Raw genomic sequence first — 14,514 nt, 5'->3', positions numbered from 1 at the left:
CCCACGCTCTTCTCAGAGAGAGGAGGCCTGAGGCACGAGGAGAGGGCAGCTCCACCGGGTGTTTGCTCCCGGGGTCACAGAAGTGGCCCCAGGATCCCCCCCCCCCCACCGACCCTGTGCACACCCTCCTCCCCACCCTCGGCCAGGTGTCCTGGATGTGCTCGAAATCCCCACCAGTGGAGGTTTGCTAACTGCATCGTGCTGGGTCCTGCCTGGTAGGTAATGGCCCCCCCATTATGGGAAAGGTGTGGTCCTTTAATCCCCTGGGCCCCGTCCCCCAGGCTTTGATCCAGGCACAGACCGGCCCCGAGTTCTCACGTGGACGTGAGGGACAAGGGCGCTTTCTCGCGGCCAGTCCTGCCAGACCATCAGAAGTCCTCTTAGGTGCCACACGCCGTGCAGGAGTGCTGGGGACATGAGAACCCAGGCGGAGCGGGCGGGGTGGGGTGGGGTCCCAGCCTCTGCGAGAGCTGCCGGGCCCAGCCGCCGTCAGACCCAGAGTCCGCCCTTCCCCAGCCCCCTCTGCGGTTTGCAGTAGTCACACGGGGAGGAAAGTGTGTGGAGTCTGGACGTGCACACCCCCCCCCCCCCGGACAGGCCGGAGGGAGAGAGGCAGGAGGGAGGGAAGCGGGAGGCCGGTTCAGGCGGCCTGTCCTCCGGGCTCCCCGGCCGCACAGCCAGAGTCCAGGGGCCTGCAGGCCGGCTCTCCGGGGACGCGCCCACACACAAAGTCGCAGGGGAGAGCCCGCCTAGACGGCTGCCGCTGTCCCTTCTGACCCCGAAATTCCTGAAGCCACGTCCCCTCTGAAACTCCGCTCCGACTCATACGCACAGTCTCCGCGGCCCTCGTCACCTCTGAGGGCAGCGCCGGGAGAACGAGGTCCCTCCCCAGCCGTCCTCAGAGGGTCAGGTAGCTAATACCACGGCTCGGGTCCCTCACCCTCCAAGTTGACAAACACCATCGCACGCAGAAGTCTATCTCGGTGTTACTGGTTTTGTCCCTACGACCTCTTACGCGCGTCGTTTGCTGAACATGGAAGGCAGCGGAACTGGGGTTACTGATCGTTCTGGGTCTCGGCCGTTTGGGCCTCTGTCCTCATGTCCCTCGAGTAGACAGGGTGGCGTCTCTCTGTCTTTCTGTCCCCGGCTGCTGACAGAGGGCCTGTGAGCCAGTGGTTAGTAGTTAATATTCCTCGAACGTTGACTGGAGCTGTTCTTACTGCGAGCTGAGGTCTGGACTTTGCAGACGCCTCTGAGGGAAAGTCACACTCCGTCACGGCGTCCTGACCCGCGGGACTTGGATTGGAGCGCGTATGCTCCTCGTCATGATGCTGAACGGACTGCAGGTGGTCAGGGCCTGGTTTTATTTGTCCTGAGACGCTGCCGCTTGGAGGTCGGCGATGTTTCACGTCCCAGAGTCTCGAGAGCCGTGGGAGTTCAGCGGCCTTGAACGGCCCCCTCTTGCCCTGTGTCTGCCCTGGTCAATCGAACGTCCTCACATCAGGCGTGGAACTAACAGGGGGACCTTTCCTCCATCACCACGGCTGTATAATAAATTCGTTCGAAACTTAGTGGCTTGAAAGGAAAAGTATGTAGTGTCTCCAGTTTCTGTGGCCCAGCGGGTTCCCTCTTGGGGTCTGTGTGGGTCACAGGCAGGACGTCAGCCGGGCTGCGGGGTGACCCTGGTCTGGGCTCTCTCACACGGCTCTGGGCAGGCCTCTGGGGCCGGCCGGCTGCCGCCCGGGGTCCTCAGTCCTCAGTGGTGGGAGCCTCTCTGCTCACAAGACAGCGGCTGACGTCCCCAGGGCCAGGACTCCCACGGCCACAGGGAGCTGGTGAGAAAGACCAACGTCATGGTCTTTTGTGACCTCGTCTCAGAAATGACAGCCAATTGGTTTTTCTCTGTTCTATTTATTAGAAAAGTCACCAGGTGGAGTCCAAAGACGAGGCAAAGGGGTCACATGGAGGTGTGAACCCAGGAGGTGTCAACCTCATCAAGTCAAGTCCAACCAAAGGACCTCCTCCTGGGTGCCATGCGCCCTTCTGGCGGGGGGGGGGGGGGGGTGGCACGGGGTTTGCAAGGAGAAGTCAGATTTGGTTCCCGGCCTCAAGGGCATGATAATTTTGTGTGAGAAGGGGGTATATAAACAGATTATGTTAAGCAAAATAACACAAACATTTAAAAGGTATAATGGTAGCTCAGAGAAAGAGTGGTTCAACGCCATTGACAACGGGTGGAGAGAGAAGGCAAGGAGGGCTTCCTGGAAGAGGCGAAGCAACAGCTGAAGAGCAAGTAACCCTCCCCGGTGCTGGACAGAGGTAGCCAGACCCAGGTGTAGAACGGGTTCAGCAGCACCGGAGTCGACGGGCTCCTTTCCCTCCAGGACATGTCCGCGTGTCTCATCAAAGCCCCCGAGAGATGGTGTCGGGCCAACATGGCCGGTGGCCTGGCTGTGTTCTGGTGGCAGTTCTAATCAAAAGTCCAGAAGCAGCGTGGCAGGTTTGGGTCCCAGTCAGCCTGCATCATGCTCTTGCCAAAATAGCCTTGTAAACACGACATTTCTAGAAAAGTGAAGGAAATGATGTTAACCATACCTTTTAGAGCCCTCAGACAAAAGGGCTGTTTATTGGAAATACTGACACAGTGCAAAAGGGGTCATCCCTTCGCGATTCCCGGGGTGTCTCGCGGGGAGCCCTAAGAGGCCCGCACTTGACCTGGGGCTGAAGGCTGAGGGTGCTGGGCCAGCAGGACATGAAGGGCGGGGGTGAGACCTGCCTCAGTCGACTTGGGAGGGAAACACTCCCAAGGTCAGTGCGGGGCTGTGGGGTGCCGGCCGTTGCTTGCCCAGCATGCGGGTGACCCGTGACTGAGAGGGCAGGGGCCCCGCTCACACCTTCAGTGGGCCTGCCAGGCAGGGGGGTCCAGGGTTCAGCTGGCGGGTCGAGCCCCCTCCCCCGGTCCCCAGCCTCTCGCCCCAGCCCCACCCCAGACCTTCCACCACAAGCCCCCCCCACCGCCCCCCCCACCAGCCTCCTGCTAGCCCTGCTCCCTGGGGCCAGGCAGCACCGTCATCTCTGACTTTCTGGGTCTAGGACGGGGCCTGGCTCACAGCGGTAGCGCCTCAAAATTCCCTGAAAGCTTCTGACTGGGCAGACAACTGATAGGCCCCCCAACTCTGAAGAGCCAGAGGGAACGTTCCAGTGCCTAAACCTTCCCGGCTGGCCCTGCATCCTTTGGCGGAGTGGCCGTTGGCCGTGGAGTGAAACGCTCTGAGCACAGGCTCTTCGATCGCCACCCAGAGAGAGTTCCCCGGGAAGAAGGACGCTGGGTCGCTGGAGGTGCGTGGGCTCCACATGGGGAGCCACGGGGGCGGCTGAGTGTGGACGTTCTCGGCAGCAACGGTTAGGCGTCCCTGCCATGCGGGGCGCTCCCAGGGCGCACGCGACCCTCTCCCGGCTGCGGAGAGTCTCTCGAGAGCCCGCGCAGCTGATGGAGGCATAGATGGGCGGGGACGGCAAACGCAGGTGGGCCAGACCGGGGAGGCGACGGGAAGGTCCTGTGTGTGTCATCTCACGTCTGTCTCCCTTCTGTCCGCGTGTCCCTGTCTCCCTGGGACCTGGCTTCTCCGAGGCCCTGCGGGTGTGAGAGAGGAGGGATCCCGCCGTCACCGGGCTCCCAGTAGGAGCTGCCGAGAGAGAATGTGACGAGGCCCCGCGTGGGTCAGGCTTGCCCAGCACCGTCCAGCCAGCAGGGCCGCGGCCAGGCATGTGTCCTCGAGACTCCTGTCCCTGTTGAGGATCAAAGGCTCTCGAACAGGGGCACCATCGTGAGCTGGGTGCATGCCCCGGAAGAGGCGAACTGCACATCTGAGTGTGACCCCGTTTATTATGATGTGTCATTAATGACACTCTCACCCCACAGGAGTCGGGGGCCGTGAGACTCAGGACTTAGGGTTATGTGGGATTTGGGTCATGGGTAATTTGTATTTTCTTCTTTACGGTTTTTTCTGCAGTTCCTGAATTTTCTGCCATGAGAGCAAATATGGTCTTTATGAAAAGAGCACCTTCCGGGGCACCTGGGGGGCTCAGTCGGTTGAGCGTCCGACTTCAGCTCAGGTCACGATCTCGTGGTTCGTGGGTTCGAGCCCCGCATCAGGCTCTGTGCTGACAGCTAGGAGCCTGGAGCTACTTCGGATTCTGTGTCGCCCTCTCTCTCTGCCCCTCCCCTGCTCACACTCTGTCTCTCCCTCTTAAAAATAAACATTAAAAAATGTTTTTTTAAATAAAGAGCACCTTCCCAAGGCTCTTAGCTTCCTGCCATAACCTTCTCTAGCAGTCCTCAGAGGTACAGACTGGTTACTAGCAGCCGTGGACAGTAATGTGGGCCAGGCACGTGGCAGCCTCATCAAGGACTAAGCATCAACACTGCCGGGCTCTGGTCCCTGCATCCGATGAGGCACCTTCTCCGGGAAAATCATTGTGACTCGTTCAGAAAAATTCTCTCTGAACCAACAAAAATGACCAGTATTTACATTCGGTTAAAAATAGCTTTTTTTTTTTTTTTTTAATTACAAAAGAACTTAAAAAAAAATCCCTGAAAAGTTAAAAAAAAATTTTTTTTTTAATGTTTATTTATTTTTGAGACAGGGAGAGACAGCATGAACGGGGAAGGGTCAGAGAGAGAGGGAGACACAGAATCTGAAACAGGCTCCAGGCTCTGAGCTGTCAGCACAGAGCCTGACGCGGGGCTCGAACTCACGGACCGTGAGATCACGACCTGAGCCGAAGTCGGAGGCTTAACCGACTGAGCCACCCAGGCGCCCCCCTGAAAAGTTTTAAGAAATCTATAAAGGGAAACCACTTGGTTAAGTATATGCTTCTGCAAAGCTTTTGGTGCGTGTTTATTATTTTGTTTTCGGAATCAGATGTGAGATTCTTGAATGAGAACTGCGGCAGCTACGAAGACCATTGGAAGGAAGTCACAGGAACTGAGGACTCACAGTCTGTAACAAAGCGGGTCTTACAGAAGGGAGGGGCTGGTCTGTAGGCTCTGAGTCTGTCCCCAGGGTGCCCACCACGTCCGGTCCCCGGCCAAGCTGGGGTCAGCCCTCGTGCAGTGGCTGTCCCATCTGGGAGGCGGTGCCCCTGTCCCTGCCCCTGTCCCTGTCACCGCGATGCTTCGATGGTGTCAATGAGCCTCTGGGCCTGTGGCTCCTGGGTGCCTGTCCTCCATCCCCAGGATGAAGCGGGAGCCCCTGCCTGCTTCCTCTGGCTCCTTGCTCACTGCTGGGCTCGCTTCTGCCCCCCACGTGCCCAGCTTTCTCCTAATTCCCGGGCTTGCTGCTGGGGATCCTCGCTGGAACTTTCCCTTTCCAGCTCGGCACGTGGCTGTCCCACTGTTACCAGTGTCCCTCAGAGCAAATGTCCCCTCCCAGAGGCCGTCCCTGACCAGAGTATTCTCATTTGTCTCCACCGCCTGCCAATCTCCTTCCCCTTGGCTAGATTAGAAGCTTCTTGCTTGCAAATTATAAAACCACAACCCAAAGTGGCTTAAGGAAAATGGGAATTCGCAGGCCCCCGTGACTGGGGAGCGGTAGATGGGTGGGGGTCGGCATAGCCCCATGGAGACACTCGTCATCTGACGTCTCGGCCCGGCCTGGCTTCCTCCTGGGGCAGGGACTTTCTCCATGCGCTCGGGACAGGTGGCTGTCCGCAGCTGCAGGTTTGCTTAGCAACTGGGGTAGAAAGAAATGCTTCCCCGGCGTCCTAGGGAAAGGTCCCAGCTGGGACTGCCGTGGCCTGGCCGTGGCCTGCGTTGTCCTGGAGTTGAGCCCCTCGGATGAGAGCTCTGACGGGTCGGTGCCGGGACGTGCATGGCCTGAGTGCGGGGAGAGTGCGCGTGTGCAGGGAAAGGAGGCGAGGGAGGAGCTCGTGCCGGGCTGGCAGAGACGACGCTCGCTCGCGAAGCGGGCTCCCTGCCAGTGCCCTGGGCCTCCCCTCCAGCAGACAGGTAGTCTGGTGTCTCCCGTTTACTTTGCCTGTTGCCGTCTGTCTTCCCGCTGCGACAGAAGCTCAAGAGGACGGGGGTCTCGACCTCAGTTCTGGGAGCGTGGTGTGTGTGTCACAACAGAAGCTTGTGGAGTGAACATGTGACACAAGAAACAAGGGGCAGAGGCGGGACTCGGGCCCAGGCCCTTTGGCCTCACGTGTCCCCTTTCCTCCCGCCTCCTGCTCACCAAGTCCGACTCGCCCCTGAGCCCGGGTACCTTGCAGGTGCCTGGCGTGCCCGGCTCGCCGTGGGCCTGGGGGTCACTTCTCCGCACTGTCCTCCTCCCCAAGGAGAGAGGACAGGGGGTCATGCTCCGTCTCTGCCACCCAGAGCCGTGTCGCACACTCAAGTCGCCTGTCCACGCCTGAATGAGCACACGCGTGACTTTGATCCAGGACTTTTAGCGTCATCACTTCCTGCGGTGACACCTCGAAGTGTCGTGGGGCCCCTAAACTCACTCAGTCCGCCCCCAGCTTCACCGCCGGCCGGGCGCTGATGTTGACGTACCTGTCTCGGGGGCCCGCTTGAACATTCGGCACGATCTTCTCCGCACCATGAAAACACTCCTTTCCTCCTCTCATCAGATGAAAGGGAGACTCTGTCTCCCCGGTTTGGCTCAGCAGCCCTGGCAGAGATTCCCGGCTGTTCGCCAACACTCATGCTGTCTTCCTCCCGGGCTCAACCACACCAGGCCTCCCAGCTTCTCCTGCAGCGAGGTGACACGGTCTGACTTCCTGTTGGCTCATGGAATGTGAGCCGCTCTGGGCCCCCATGCTCCCACCCTCCCACTGCTGTGGAGACAGGGCGCGGCAAGCTTGGGGGCCACGGGGGAAGGCGGCTGAGTCGCCTCAGCCCGAGACCCCAGGGCCGTGTCCCACTGGCCTGTGGGCCTTCCAGGTCCTGCCACGTGCAGGCTCACCTGTTCTTGAGCCACCGTGCCCTGGCGGTTTGTTCACTAAGTCACTCCTAGCGTCACCCCAGGACGCCCAGTGATCTCTGGACGCCCGGGTGAAATCACAACCTTAAGACTTTTGTTGAAGGGAAATGATGAAAAATATCAATGGGTATTTCCAGATCAGCTAGAAATTCGATGGCACAGACATGTCACATCTGTTCATTTACGTGCACAGGATATATTGTGATCCGCACGCAAATATATAAAATTTTTATAGTTCGACCCATTTCCAGATGCTGAAATCTGAGAAGACTCTGTTATCAAACAACACGACTTCAAAAAGTAGCACCTTATCCTTTGATGTTCAGGCTGAGCATTTCCAACACAATTAATTGGAATAATGGCACAAAAGATGATAAAAACTAAAATATTTTTACAAAAAGTAGTAAGTGTTAATGTGATAATTAGACAAACTAATTAAGAATATTTGAGGCCTCAAATTTTATTTAATTCCCAGCTCCAAAGACTGAAAGAGAGAGCAGGTGGGATCTGAAGGGCATCATGTCCTTGGTATCTAGGTCACGTGTGGGGACAGACAGAAGCCCCTCCCCCACCATCCATGAGTCCAGCCCAGCTGGGATTCCATCCTTTGGGACGGCAGTGGCCTCGAGTCTCCTTGGCCGGGGGTCCTAAAAGACAAGAGATCCTTTATGACAATCTCAGGGCTGTGTTCCCACATCCTGAGCCCTCCCTGTGAATGGAGACTTAAGGCATGATAAATTGAGGACAGGTTCTCCAGAGAAACAAACCCAACGAGGTATGTATATATGGAATTGGCACACACAAGTTACGGAGGCTGGCGGGTCCCACGTGCAGACTGGGCCAGCAGGCTGGAGGCCCAGGCAGCGCCGATGTGACAGATGAAGTCTAGAGACATCTGCTGGAGAGTTCTCTCTCAGTCGTGGGGAGGGCTCATCTTTTTCTTCTAAGCACTTCCTCAACTGATTGGATGAGGCCCACCCACACCGGGGGGAGGGGGGGGGGAAGCAATCTGATTTACTCATTCCATCAATTTAAATGTTAATCTCATCCCAGGTCCCCTTGTAGAAACATCCAGAATAACGTTTGACCAAGTATCTGGACACCCTCAGTCCGGTCAAGTTGACGTATGAAATTAACCATCTCAAGGGAGCAGCAGTCTTTTTCAGTAAAGGGCCAGATATCCAACATCCTAGGTTTGTGGGCACGTGATCTCAAAGTGTCAGTTCTTGTGTTGTGCTGTGAAAACTGTCGGGGACACATGTAAACAAACGAACAGGGCTGTGCTCCAGGAACTTTATATGAACAGGCGGGTGGCTGGAGCCTCCCGACGCCTGAATGGACACATAGCTAGTGTTAACGAGATCTTAGCAAGTTCCCTCCAAGCACTATCCACGCTTACACTGATGTAATCCTTTCACAAATCCTGTGAGAAGATTCAGGCGTGGGCGCAGCTCGGTGATTTGCCCGAGACTATCAGCTAGTCAGTGGCAGAATTCGTCCTCAAACCGAGGTATGGCGATTCCGCAGTCCTCACCCACCAAGACGCACTGGCCCCTCGGAATACTCCATCCTCCACCCAGATGACCCCACAGGAGCTCCATCCAGCACAAGGCGCCTGGCTCCCCTTCACTTTTCCCTGATGGCTCTGGACACAGATGGCGAGGCCCCCGTAAGATCAGTATCACCACCTACTTTTGGAGGGGACGTTTCTTTGGAGCCGTGCGCAATGAGCATGCTCAGACTTTGCTTTTGTAAAGGCTTCTCCGTGTTTGGCGTAGAGGACGGGGAATTAATCCTCTGGACGTGCCAGGATGTGCCAGTCACGGAGCTTGGAACTCTACATTTGTTAAGCCCTTTAAAGCTTACCGATGTCTGTGATGGTGTTGACCCCACGTTTTCTCAAGACAGGAAGCAGGCTGGAACAGACAAGCAGTGTTTTCGGGGTCGTATCTTAGTAACTGGTGCAGGTGGACTTAGCCTAAAGTGCATGTGTCTGCAGGACATGTGATTTCCACAGACGACCTCTCTGTAGCGCACATCAGATTACAGTTAATCAGAGCTGTAATAAGGTTTTCCCTCAGTGTCATCGAAGCCTACCTGGTGTTTCAGTATTACCGATGGCTGTTCGCTTCACAAAGCGATGACCTTGATCATTATTATGGTTATTCTTTTTACCGATATCACTCAGAAACCAGCGGCTCCTAGTGGGAAGCGTTGTGACAAACTCCACTCTTGGGGGATACAGTCATCACCTCCATTTGGGGTCCACGAGTTGGCAGAGGAAAACTTGCAAACAAATGGAATGTTCTTGAGATTTTCTTAGAGCCCAGCTGTAAACTAATGTATCAAGCAAGGCTTCTCAAAACGCAAAAAATATCTGACATCTGGATTCTTAAAAGTGTCAGACATCAAGACGCTAAAGCTCCCAACATGATTGTTAAGTTGGCCAGGTGTGAATTAAGTCTAAGAAATATGACAGACGCTGGTCACCATGTAAAAATGCAGGGTGACTGTGCCCCAGGCTTCCACCCCAGGTGGGTGGAGAATCTGCCAGGAAGGGGCGTTCTGTGCGTGGACCAGAGGCCTTGGAATGAGCCGACGTGGTTCCATTTCCATGAACGAGGGGACATCTGCACAGTGGTTCCTACTGGCTTGGCGTACAAAGTGGTCTGTGTCCCAGCAAACCCCATGTCCGTGTGTGTGTTTTACAGTCGGGGACCTGAGGGCAGAGAGGCGAGCTCACGTGTGTGCGTGCAGGCGTGGCCCAGGACCAGAGCCTGTGTTTGGAGGACCTTTTCATTACAACTCTTAAACTGCCCAAGCTTGTCGCCGGCCCTGTAAAATCGTCCTCAATGTCAATGTAAGTTTTTGGGCCAGAGGATGAAACGAGTCGGGAAGGTCGGACGGGACACGTGGGTGGAATACGACGTGGGCCATGTTGCTTGCACTTGGACGGCCGAGCCAGGGGCTGGGTGAGCGCCAAGGTGCCGGGGGTCCCCCCCACCCGCCGTCCGCTCCAGCGGGCCTGGCCGTGTCTCTCCCCCGAGACACTCGCTTCTGCCACGGGGGGCGGGGGGGCACAGGCTGCCGCGGCAACGTGTTGAGGCTCAGACAGGTGCAGGCACTGTGTTTAGGGAGCTGGGAAACGTCCCCAGTCTCAGGGTCGGAAGGGACCCGGGGCCTCGGGTCCCCCATTCATCCCCTGCTGTAGGAGGGCCCTCCTCACCTGCAGACGACACTGCCTCTCTGAACAGCTGGCATGACCCGTAACAGTGATTTTAGGGCGCAAGCGAACCAAATCCTGTTTTCTTGACATCCACTCTCCCACCGCACCAGAGGGTTCCACCACTCACGGACTCTGGTCCGGAAACGTCTCTTCCGCGGCTCCACGGCCGGATGCAGCACGGAGGAGAAAAGCAGCGGCCGTCGCTGGAGACCCCCTGCCAGGTTATCCTCAAAATGCTCTAGTCCTCGGACATTTGAGCCCAAATGCTCGCAAGTTTTGGCAACGTCTTCTGGCGTATGAGCCGCGAGGTGCCTTCGCTGGGACTCATCTGCTCGGGCCTGCTAATTTGAGGAGCCAAGTGCTAACGGGAGGCATTCTGCATGGTTCCCGGCCCAGAAAATATCTGTTTTCACTGCAGCCATCGTCCTCAAAATCAAGAGAACTAACTCAGGTGTTTCCAACACTGTGACGGGAGGTGGGCATTTTTGTCCGAGGGCCTTCGCGCGACCTTCCCCACACACGTATGTGTGCACAGAACGGGTATCTCACTGGAGGGCCCGTGATCCCCACGGTAGGGAACGGCGGCCTCTCTGACTGGCCGTGCATCACGTCACCGCCCACAGCCCCCTGTGTTCCAGGAGTCTGGCTGGTCCTGAGGCCGTGCCACAGGGGACAGGCGGCTCTCCAAACGCTCAGGTGTCTCTCCTGTGTGGGGTGTGACAGAGGCGAGGCATCAGGTCCTGGGGGCCCAAGGCGGCCCAGGGGGCCGGGGAGAGCATCACCATGTGGGGGGAGGCGAGGGGTGCTTAGAAAAATCATACGACCTGAGAAACCACAACCCGGTGAGCAAGTGGGAGGAGGGCAGCCGCCGGGAGGACAGTGCTGCCGACTGCTCTGTCCACGGTAGTTGTGTTCCATGAAGTGGCCACCGATTCTGACTTGGGGCATGCTGAACCGTTGCCCCTGGGGGAAACACGGGGTTAGTGCAGTCAGTGTTCCCAGAGAAACAGAACCGATGAGATGCACACATACACACACACACACACACACACACATGCGGAATAATATTTATTTTAAGGAATCGGCTCACAAGATTACGGAGGCTGGCAAGTCCAAAACCTGCCATCAGGCTGAGGCCCAATGAAACCCCGTGCCGCGGTTGAAGTCTGCCTGCTGTCTGCTGCAGAATCCCCTCCTGCTTGGGGGAGATCAGTCTTTGTTCTGTTCAGGCCTTCCGCTGATTGGGAGAGGCCCACCCACAGCAGGGAGAGCAATCTGCTTCACTTGTAGTCCACCAGCTTGAACAGTAATTCCATCCAGAAACCTCCTCATAGAAACATCCAGAGTAATGTGTCACCACATCCGGGGGCAGCACGGTCAAACACCAGCCAGTACTCCAGCCTAACACGGGGCCACTTAAAGCAGCGAAGTTATCGACAAAAAGCACAAAAATGTGGAAAACGTGGCACTAGATAGACCACAAAAGGACACTGGTTTACAGGACGGGAGCTGGGACAGGAAGGCGACTGTTATCTTGCTCATCTCAGCCGGGAACACGGGCCAACCCCTCAAGTTTGTCGCCTGTCTGTGTTCCTCCAGAACGACCACGGAAACACCGTGTGTATTGACCCCAGGGCTGCTACCAGACTTTGGTGAGCTGGAAAATCTGTACGTTACGGGCGGAGTCCCGAGTAAGGAGGATCGAATCCATACGAGGTGCGCTTGTGAGCCCCGGGTAGTGACTCAGAATCGGGTGCTGCCGGGCGGAGGGCGTGGTGGTGAAGGGTGGGGTCCCAGCGGGGGACATGGTGTTCAGGGACCTTCTCTGTGAGCCTGAACCGGGGGCTTGGCCTTCTTAGTAGAGGAGATCGGAAGGAATGGAAGGGTTTTTAAGAGGAGAGGGTGAGGAGGCTTGCATCGTAGTCATGGGAGGCTGTGTGCATGGACTAGAAGAGGAGACAGAGCTGGGGAGACCCGGTGAAGGCTGTTGCCAGGACCCTGCGCAGGGCGCTGGAGGGAGGGGCCTGGCCGAGTGCCGACGGCGGAGCCAACAGGCTACGTGGGGGCTGAGGGCAGAGGTGGGTTTCTGGGGGTCCTCGGGGCGAGCCCTCCGGCCGTGGTTCCCGGGGCCCCCCTTTCACACCTGAGGTGACACCACGCTGCCTCTCCTGAGACCTCTCTGCAAGACCCCTCGGCCCCTGGGCTCTTCCCGGGCAGCGTGGCCGCGTCCCCCCACGTCCCCCCACGGCCCCTTTGAGCGGCTGCGGACCTCCCCTCAGCCGTCCACTGATGCGGTGACCACACTCCGGGGCCTCCTTCCTTCAGCCGCTGGGGACAATGCCCTTCAGACCCGTCACTCCTGCCGTTAATGGATCGGATGCCTGCGCCCCGAGGGTGACGGGTGACGCTGCTCTGTCCTACCACCCCCGGGGGCCGCCTGGTGCGGGCAGGGGGGCGGAGGTCTGGGCATGAGACGGCCCTTGTCAAGACTCAGCAGAAACGGAAGATCGGAAGGGAGACTTTGTGGCGGTGCAGCTGGTCCTTTGTTCACCTCTGTGCTTGGAGCTGCATCTCAAGATGACTTACAACCCACCCGCGACGGTGATTGGTTCTCCTTCGCGCTCCGCGGGGGCGGGGGAGCGGGCCGTCCCCGCGTTTCCATCCGTCATTGTCAGGCAGCACAGACGAGGCACACCCTTCTCCAGTCAGGTTCAGCTCGGAGTCTGCAGCCCCTTTAGGGTTCTGAGCCCAATGGAGCTCCAGCCGAGATATGTACGGTAAGTAATGAATTATCCACGATTAATTACAATTAACTGGGTCTCTTTCTTCCCTAGGCGCTTGATCTAAATATTTACAAGGAATTCTGATCAGATGCTCACTGTCCAAATTAATATTATTTCATCTGAAAATACAAGAGTGTTTTCATCCAAAATCAGCTATTGTTTGGAGTCCAATCAGCGTACCATGCGGCAAAACACAACAGAGGAGCACGATGTGCGGTGACAGGTAATGTGGCCGGTCAGTGACCGAGAGGGGCAGAATCCGCACCGAACCGTGGAACTCATCCGCCCCTGGGTCCACGCCACCCGACCTCACGTACGGCCTTCAACAGAGTCCCTGGAACGTGGGCCTGCAGGTGTGGACCTTCCCCGGATGTGCTCACCACGCTGGGGGGCCCAGGGCTCCCAGCAGACGGGACGTGTCCGCCCACACGCGGGGGACAGCCAACCCGGGCCTGGGAGCCCGTGACGTGAACCAGGGAACCCGACAATCTAAGTGGGGGCGCGGAAGCTGTTTGGGGTTAGACGTGAGACGGCACAGGGTACATGTTCAGCTGGTGACTATGTATGTGGCTATCATAGCCCTCGCTCAACTGCTTCCCAAGTGAGAGGAAGGAGCAGGGGGGACCCGAGCGCATCTCAGGTCTGAGGACGGAGTACGTGGGCTGGTGGAGAAAGCCTCCCAGGTCTCTGTGTGTCCTGGAAATGGGGCCCAGGGCCAGGCAGAGTGGAGAAGCGACTGGAGTCATTACCTCCACGACTGTGTCCCCAGGAGCAGTGGCCCGTGGAAAAGGTCACCTTTGAGTACCAGGTCAGAGAAGTCACTTTCTCAAAGGACCACCAGTTTGGCCTCTCTCTGATTTCCTTGTCCCTGGTCCCCTCGACATCCAGCATCTCTGTGAACGGTGAATCCGCTGAGGGCAGACTGTCTCCTGGGGTGCGGATCCATCGGTGGAATCCCACATTCTCCTTTCCCCCTTACGGAGACTTGAAAATGACTTATTTAGGGGCGCCTGGGTGGCTCAGTTGGTTAAGCGTCCGACCCTTGATCTCAGCCCCGGTCGCGATCTGATGGTTCGGGAGTTTGAGCCCCGCGTCGGGCTCTGTGCTGACAGTACAGAGCCTGCTTGGGATTCTCTCTCTCCCTTTCCCCCTGCCCCTCCCCCATTCAGGCCCCCTATCTCTCAGAATAAATAAATAAACTTACAAAAAGACAATGACTCACCTAGCCATGTCCTTCTGGGACCTGGCGTCAGGATGGCTCCTGTCCTGGAGGCAGACTGTTCGGCTTCGCTGGCATGTACCTGTGAGCCAGCTTCCCGTTTTCTCACATCCATGCGTCGCCGTTCTGTTATTCATCCAGCATTTTTCTTAAAATTAAGTTTTACAAACGAACCCTAGTCTAAAGCAATACTATCTATGGGAGTTTGATCTGCTCGTTAGCTTTTTTTGGAGACACCTCTTCTAGGAAATCCATAATCACCAAAATAAAAGCAAGCTCATGCGTACCTTCCCACGTGCA

At 57.1% G+C, this 14,514-nt stretch overlaps 1 long non-coding RNA gene across 1 annotated transcript; it reads left to right on the top strand.

Annotated features, from left to right (window-relative positions):
* Positions 1-10,063: 10,063 nt before the first annotated feature.
* LOC132688573 (uncharacterized) lies at positions 10,064-14,132 on the top strand. The gene is made up of 3 exons (XR_009614587.3): positions 10,064-10,733; positions 11,812-11,928; positions 13,047-14,132. It is a non-coding gene; the product is annotated as an uncharacterized LOC132688573 (long non-coding RNA).
* The last annotated feature ends 382 nt before the right edge of the window (positions 14,133-14,514 follow it).

Source organism: Panthera onca, chromosome A3, assembly GCF_046562875.1.
Source record: "Panthera onca isolate mPanOnc1 chromosome A3, mPanOnc1 haplotype 2, whole genome shotgun sequence".
NCBI lineage: Eukaryota > Metazoa > Chordata > Mammalia > Carnivora > Felidae > Panthera > Panthera onca.
This window is presented reverse-complemented; position numbering and strand designations above follow the sequence as displayed.